The sequence below is a fragment of the Moschus berezovskii genome, chromosome 6, assembly GCF_049115385.1.
Source record: "Moschus berezovskii isolate FMDL1 chromosome 6, NW_MosBer_1.0, whole genome shotgun sequence".
Taxonomy (NCBI): Eukaryota; Metazoa; Chordata; class Mammalia; order Artiodactyla; family Moschidae; genus Moschus; species Moschus berezovskii.
In genome coordinates this window covers 48,761,674-48,768,430 of record NC_142465.1, presented here as the reverse complement: position 1 = coordinate 48,768,430, position 6,757 = coordinate 48,761,674, and positions in this window count along the sequence as shown.

The window sequence follows — 6,757 nt, the reverse complement described above, 5'->3', positions numbered from 1 at the left end:
TTATACTATCATTCTTTCAAACAAATAATGTTTTCACAGAAGCAGGAGCGTGTGGTCTTTCTTCTAAGAGGCTTGGTGTTTACCTCACATGTTTATTGTTTGATATTAGGCCTACAACACTTTTCAGCTTTCTAACAGAACTAATGCTGGTGAATATTTGTCTAAAATCTGCATTATCAAATGTATCTCTAGTACATTTGGTTCTTAATCAAAGGGATAACCCAGACTTAATCTTGAATGATATAAGTACTCCCCAATAGTCAACAAAAATATAACAAAGGAATATCTTCAAGCAAATTGATCTTAGGCAAAGTCACACCTGTGCAGGCATGTGACCTCTCATCTAGTCAGTCAAAAAGAGCAGAACGTCAAATGGCTAAAAATGAAAACAGCCCAAATTAAGAATTTTGTTTTCATAAGTGTGACCTTTGGTTTAAATGTTTTAGTAGAAATGTTGCGTCTACACAGAATTTTAAAAATAAACTCACAATTTATACATCAACCTATTTTAGCCTTTGCAAAGAACTCATTTATGCATCTTGCTGATCCTGAAGGAATATAAAGAAGGATTAGATGAGCTGTTGATTTTCCTTAGCTTTATTAGCTTAAATTCATGCATTATGACTAAATTCAGATGCAGATGAGTTTGCAAGGGTTGAATTAATTGCTATTAAACTGATGTGAAAGTATGCATGTTGTAAAAGAAAAACGTTTTCATTAAAAGCTTTGCAATTCATACTTTGTCTTCCTTTGTTTACAGCCATTTAATGTCTCTGAAGAAATACATATGTATATATTTGGGAAATAACGATCTGACACTTAGTATTTTCTACATCCTCACTTGTACTGAAACAGGTGTATACTGCTAGAGAAATCCATAAGCAGGCTGATATCTCACTTAATGTTTTAAATTTTTAATTTTTTTTGGCTGTGCCACACAGCTTCTGGGACCTTAGTTCCCCAAGAGGACTTGAATTCTTACTCTAAACAGTGAAAGCACAGAGTCCTAACCATGGAACCACCAAGGAATTCCCCTCACTTTAATTTCATAAACATAAAACTTAAGTGGGCCCTCAAGTCAGCCTAATCATCTTAGTCACTTCTCTTCAATCCTTCTGTACTGGTGTCCCCACTCTCCAAAATGACTGTCACTATTTACTTCTCCAGTCTTTTCAAACTCCCAGTAAACATGCCCAACCACTGGTATTTGACACGTGCTCTCAGTAGATGACCTGGCCTCATATTACAAAGACAGAACAGAAGCAACTCACGCAAAATTTTCCTCTGCTGGCCATCATAACAGAGTTCACATCTTTCCCTGGGCCACCTTCCCTTCCTTCCCCTTTATCACTAGGATGAAGGGCCTCTGCTCCAGCGCAGTGGCAGTGTCTCCACATGTGGCCCATCACCATACTGCCCTGGTAACCTTGCTTGTTACATAGAACTCTCTGTGGGCTTCACATAACCCTCCAACTACAACATCATTCTCTGCCCCCTTTTCCAGTAACACTTCTGGGATGAGATATCTATATTAACCCACTCCATGCTCTCACCTCCCTTTGTGTTTTCATCTCTTCTTAATCTGACTGCTGTCCTCATTCAGCTGAAAACGGCTCAAACACGACTCCTCCCAGGATGCACTGGGGCCAGTTCCAGTGACCACCTGATTTCTGTTCAATCTACTTGATCTCTCAGCAGCATTTGACAGAGTGAACCACTTGCTGCTTCTGAAAACTTTTTCTTCCTCAGCTCTCCTCCTTTATATTGTCTCATTGATGGCTCCTTCTCAGTGCTTCCTGGCTGACTGTTTCTCTGCTGATTGATTTTTAAGTGTTGGAGTGTCCCAGGACTCAAACCTGTAACCATTTGATAGACATGTTTTACTTATTCTTTTATTTATTCTTTTTGATGAAGTGTAACTTTCAAAAGAATAGTTTTCCCCACTTTTTAAAGAGATTGAAATAATCTCAATCTTTCCCCAAATTTATAAGTACAGTACAGCCTTTTACGTCTTCTGAACAGTTAGAGAATACACTGCCAACATGGTACCCGTGGCTCCGAATCCTTCAGTGTGTAATTTCTACAGAACCTCAAAACATCATCCATATCAGGAGCAGAACCCTGACAAAATTAGGACCACGACGAGTTGACTCACTGGAAAAGACTCTGATGCTAGGAAAGGTTGGGGGCGGGAGGAGAAGGGGACGACAGAGAATGAGATGGCTGGATGGTATCACCGACTCTGTGGACATGAGTTTGAGTGAACTCCGGGAGTTGGTGATGGACAGGGAGGCCTGGCAGTTTGTGATTCATGGGGTCGCAGAGAGTCGGACACGACTGAGCGACTGAACTGAACTGAATCATCAGATCTATGCAATTTCATCAAGTATCGCACAAATCCTAATTCAGAATCATGTTATATTTGGTTGTTACGTTTTTCAGTTTCCTTCAATCTAGATAACTTCTTCATGTTTCCCTTGACTTTTATGACTCTGCAAGCTAGCTTCTGTGTCATCCTGACATGACCTCATCATTCTTTGGGTACTTTTTTGTTTTCTGGCATAAGCTGTCCTAATGCTCACCTTGTTCCTTTTCTGCTTCAGCCTAGAATCAGCTATTTCTCCAAAAGCTCTTAGCCCTCACAGTGGATAACAGTATTTTAAAAAACAATTCTGGGAAGTAGAGTGGCACTGTTCCCACATCCCATCAAAGGACAGAGCTAGAGGATGTCTGTATTTACCTAACGTGTATCTACTTGAATTCATAGAATACCTCCTATTCCAATCCCATACCACAAGGTTAATTGTACATTTTTTTCTTTTCTTATGTTGATAACTTCCTTGTTATACAGTCAGAAAGCAGGTACTCATTTTCCTTAATATTCTTAAAATGTATCCTGAGTACATGCACATATTTAATCAGTTTGCCTGTATGTAACCCATCTCCCAACAGTGCCACACAATGGAATAGATGGTCTCCACTCAGGCTTTGATACTCCTCAGGCGGTCACCCCTTCTTCCACACTGGGACATCTTTACCGCATCACATCTCTGACATACCATGCTGGGACACTCTTTTTACAGCAAGGAGGGCAGAAAGTTTTTCCTCTTGTTTATGCCCACATTCCCAATACCTAGAACAGTGCCTGTAACATGATATATGCTCAATAAAAACCAGCTGCTCGAATGAATCTCCCTGATGATTTAGTATATTCCCCCACACTGGGCACTCGGAGAGTCTTTTACTCTCCAATCTCACATAATTCTAGTACTGCAGCTTCTGTGGCTCCAAGGGTCAGGTCTCAAATCTATGTGACCAGTCCCCTGGAGGACAGCAGAGGGGCCCAGCTCAGGTGCCTCCTCAGATTTCAGGATTCTGGGACCATTTTGACATGAATCAACAGGAAAGAATGTGGGTTTATTCATACCAGGATATCCACAGGAGCAAGAAGAATGAGTCAAGGTAGGGGAGAGAGGCTTGAAGAGTGATAGCTCAGATGCAGAGATGCTCTGAGAAGCACCAGGACTGACCCATGACAATGGCTGACTGAAGAAACGACCAGAGATTAGCAAAAGTTGGCCTAAGAGAGAAAGAAATTCTTGCTGGAGATTTTGCTTAGTGTTTTTGATAAATGTCATGTCTTACTTATACCTGTTATTTTAATGCAATCAAGTTCCCAAACCAAATTTTCACCCTTATTCAGAGTCAATATGAAAGTTTCATCATTTTTAAAAGAAACTCAATTCCAATGTTGCTTACCATCGCATCAGGATATTATTTGAAACGCAGAGTGATATTCCAGAATAAAACTGGGCTTTCATGTGGCACTAATTATAACTGAGCCCTGAGCATATTTCTTCCATTTGTATTTAGCAGACTTACTTTAAAAATATTTTCTTTAAAGTTGCTAAGGAGCATCCCAGGTGGCGCTAGTGCTTAAGAAACTGTCTGCCAGTGCAGGAGATGTAAGAGACGCGGGTTCAAGCCCTGGGTTGGGAAGATCCCTTGGAGGAGAACATGGCAACCCACTCCAGTATTCTTGCCCAGAGAACCTCATGGATAGAAAAGCCTGGCAGGCTACAGTCCATAGTGTCGCACAGAGTCGGACATGACTGAAGCGACTTAGCAGGCACAAAGGGAATTACGAAAAGTTATAGTCATGAGTGACTAATATCATTCATAGATAAAATATTTTTCATTTAAATACATGTTTATTATACAAATTAATTTTAAATCATTAAAAATTTTGACAAGGTTATAAATTCTCAATGTTTACAGTCAGATACTTCTGCAAGATTTTTATGTAACTCCCCATTTTTCCCTCTTCACATGCAGCAGTTTTATACTTAGTTAGCTTAATGTCAGGAATTCTAGGCAGCAGGCACCACAAATACTGGACGCCACGGCTACACCCAGTGAAGCCCATGTGCCCTAGAGCCCATGCCCTCCAGCAAGAGGAGCCTCCGAAATGAGAAGCCTGCGCACAACTAGACTGTAGTCCCCACTTGCTGCAACTAGAGAAAGCCCCTGCGCAGCACAAAGACCCAGCACAGTCAATAAATAAATTTGATTAAATTTAAAACAGAATCCTAGGAAGTTCCCTACCTGTTAGGTGGCCTACCTGTTAGGTCGGTACTTTCAGTGCCATTGCCTGGATTCAATCCCTGGTCTGGGAACTGAGATCTCAGAAGCTGTGAAATAGGACCAAAAAAAGAAAAAAAGTTATTTTTTCTCCCATGGTTTAAAGTGTCAGGTTTGTATTCTTCCTGATGTTGGTTCCCTCAGTGGGAGTTAAGGATTAAGTTCTATCTCCTCCTCCTGTATCTCAACACACATGGCACCTTTCCCTAAAACCCATCCTTCCAATGTCATTACATATACTTTTTAAGATCAATACTCAGTATTTACATAGCCGTAGATACAATTACTTTCTTCTCTTATGCAAGATTTTATTTTCCCTAGAGCCAGTAACTGCAAAATTATTATATTGGCTTACCTTGATTTGTATCTATCATTAGTTCAATTCCCAAACTCTAGGCCTCTTTTTTCTTTATTGAGGTATGGTTCATGTACAATATTACTAAGTTTGAGGTGTACGACATAGTGGTTCACAATTTTTATAGGTTATATTTCATTTAGTTATTGGGTATATTCCCTGTATGGTACAATATATTCTTGTAACTTATTTATTTTGGACTGTGCTGCATGGTTAGTGAGATCTTAGTTCCCAAAGCAGGGATCAAACACATGCACCCTGCAGTAGAAGTGATGAGTCCTAACCACTGGACGGCCAAGGAAGTCTGTTTATTTTATACGTGCTAGTTTGGACCTCGCAATCCCTACTGCTATCTATGTCTTCCATTTAAATCTCCTCTCAGGTCTTCAGAGGCAGCTAGAATTTCATTAGTCTAACCTTGCTCTGAGTTTTTTTTCATTTCTATTATCACAATTTTAATTTTCAACAACTCCTTTTCATTTTTGAATATTCTTTTCTCCTTGTTTTATGTCATGCTTGATATTTCTTATTCTATATATAGTATTAATATGGGCTATATTTACTATATTTTGGATATAGTATAATAAGGGCTTCCCTGGGAGCTCAGCTGGTTAAGAATCCACCTGCAATGCAGGAGACCCCAGTTCGATTCCTGGGTTGGAAAGATCCCCTGCAGAAGGGATAGGCCACCCACTCCAGTATTCTTGGGCTTCCCTGGTGGCCTGGATGGTAAACATTCTGCCTGCATTGTGGAAGACCTGGGTTCAATCCCTGGGTTGGGAAGATCCCCTGGAGGAGGGAATAGCTACCCACTCCAGTTTTCTTGCCCGCAGAATAACCATGGACAGAGGAGCCTAGTGGGCCACAGTCCATGGGGTCACAGAGTTGGACATGATTGAGTGACTAAGCACAGCAAACAGCATATTAATAATAACAGTTTGATTGATTTTGGTTTTAGTTGACTTCTTTGTTTCCTCTTATCTGCCATTTTGTCTGTTTACTTTGGATTACATCTTTCATACTAGAGGTGTTTCTCTGTTATTTGGCAATCCTTGGTTATCTACTTAAATTCAGGATTGGGAAACTTTAAAAGTCACTTGAGGTTCCAAGGGCCTATGTGGATTTGACCATGTGTACTTCACTGAAGGATGACCTGGTTGGTTGAGTCAGTTTCACTGAGGCCCCTTAAATCTCTCATCTTAGACTGGCCACATTCCCAGGGCAGCCTCTCCCTATTTTCTACTAGAAAAAAAAAAGGCCTGGTTGCCAGTATTTTAGAGTTAAGTGACAGATGAAGTCTTGGTACCAGGCATGCGTTTAGCTAAACTGCCTATTTTCTGTACGGTATTTCTCAGGTCAAGAAGCAACAGATAGAACTGGACATGGAAAAACGGACCAGTTCAAAATTGGGAAAGGAGTACATCAAGGCTGTATATAGTCACCCTGCTTATTTAACTTATAGGCAGAATACATCATATGAAATGCCAGATTGGATGAAACTCAAGCTTGCAGGGAGATATATCAATATTGCAGGGAGATATATCAATAACCTCAGATAGGCAGATGATACCACCCTTAAAGCAGAAAGTGAAGAGGAACTAAAGAGTTTCTTGATGAAGGTGAAAGAAGAGAGTGAAAGAGAAGGCTTAAAACTCAACATTCAAGAAACTAAGAACAAGGCATCCAGTCTATCACTTCATGGCAAATAGATGGGGAAAAAATGGAATCTGTAACAGACTTTATTTTCTTGGACTCCAAAAT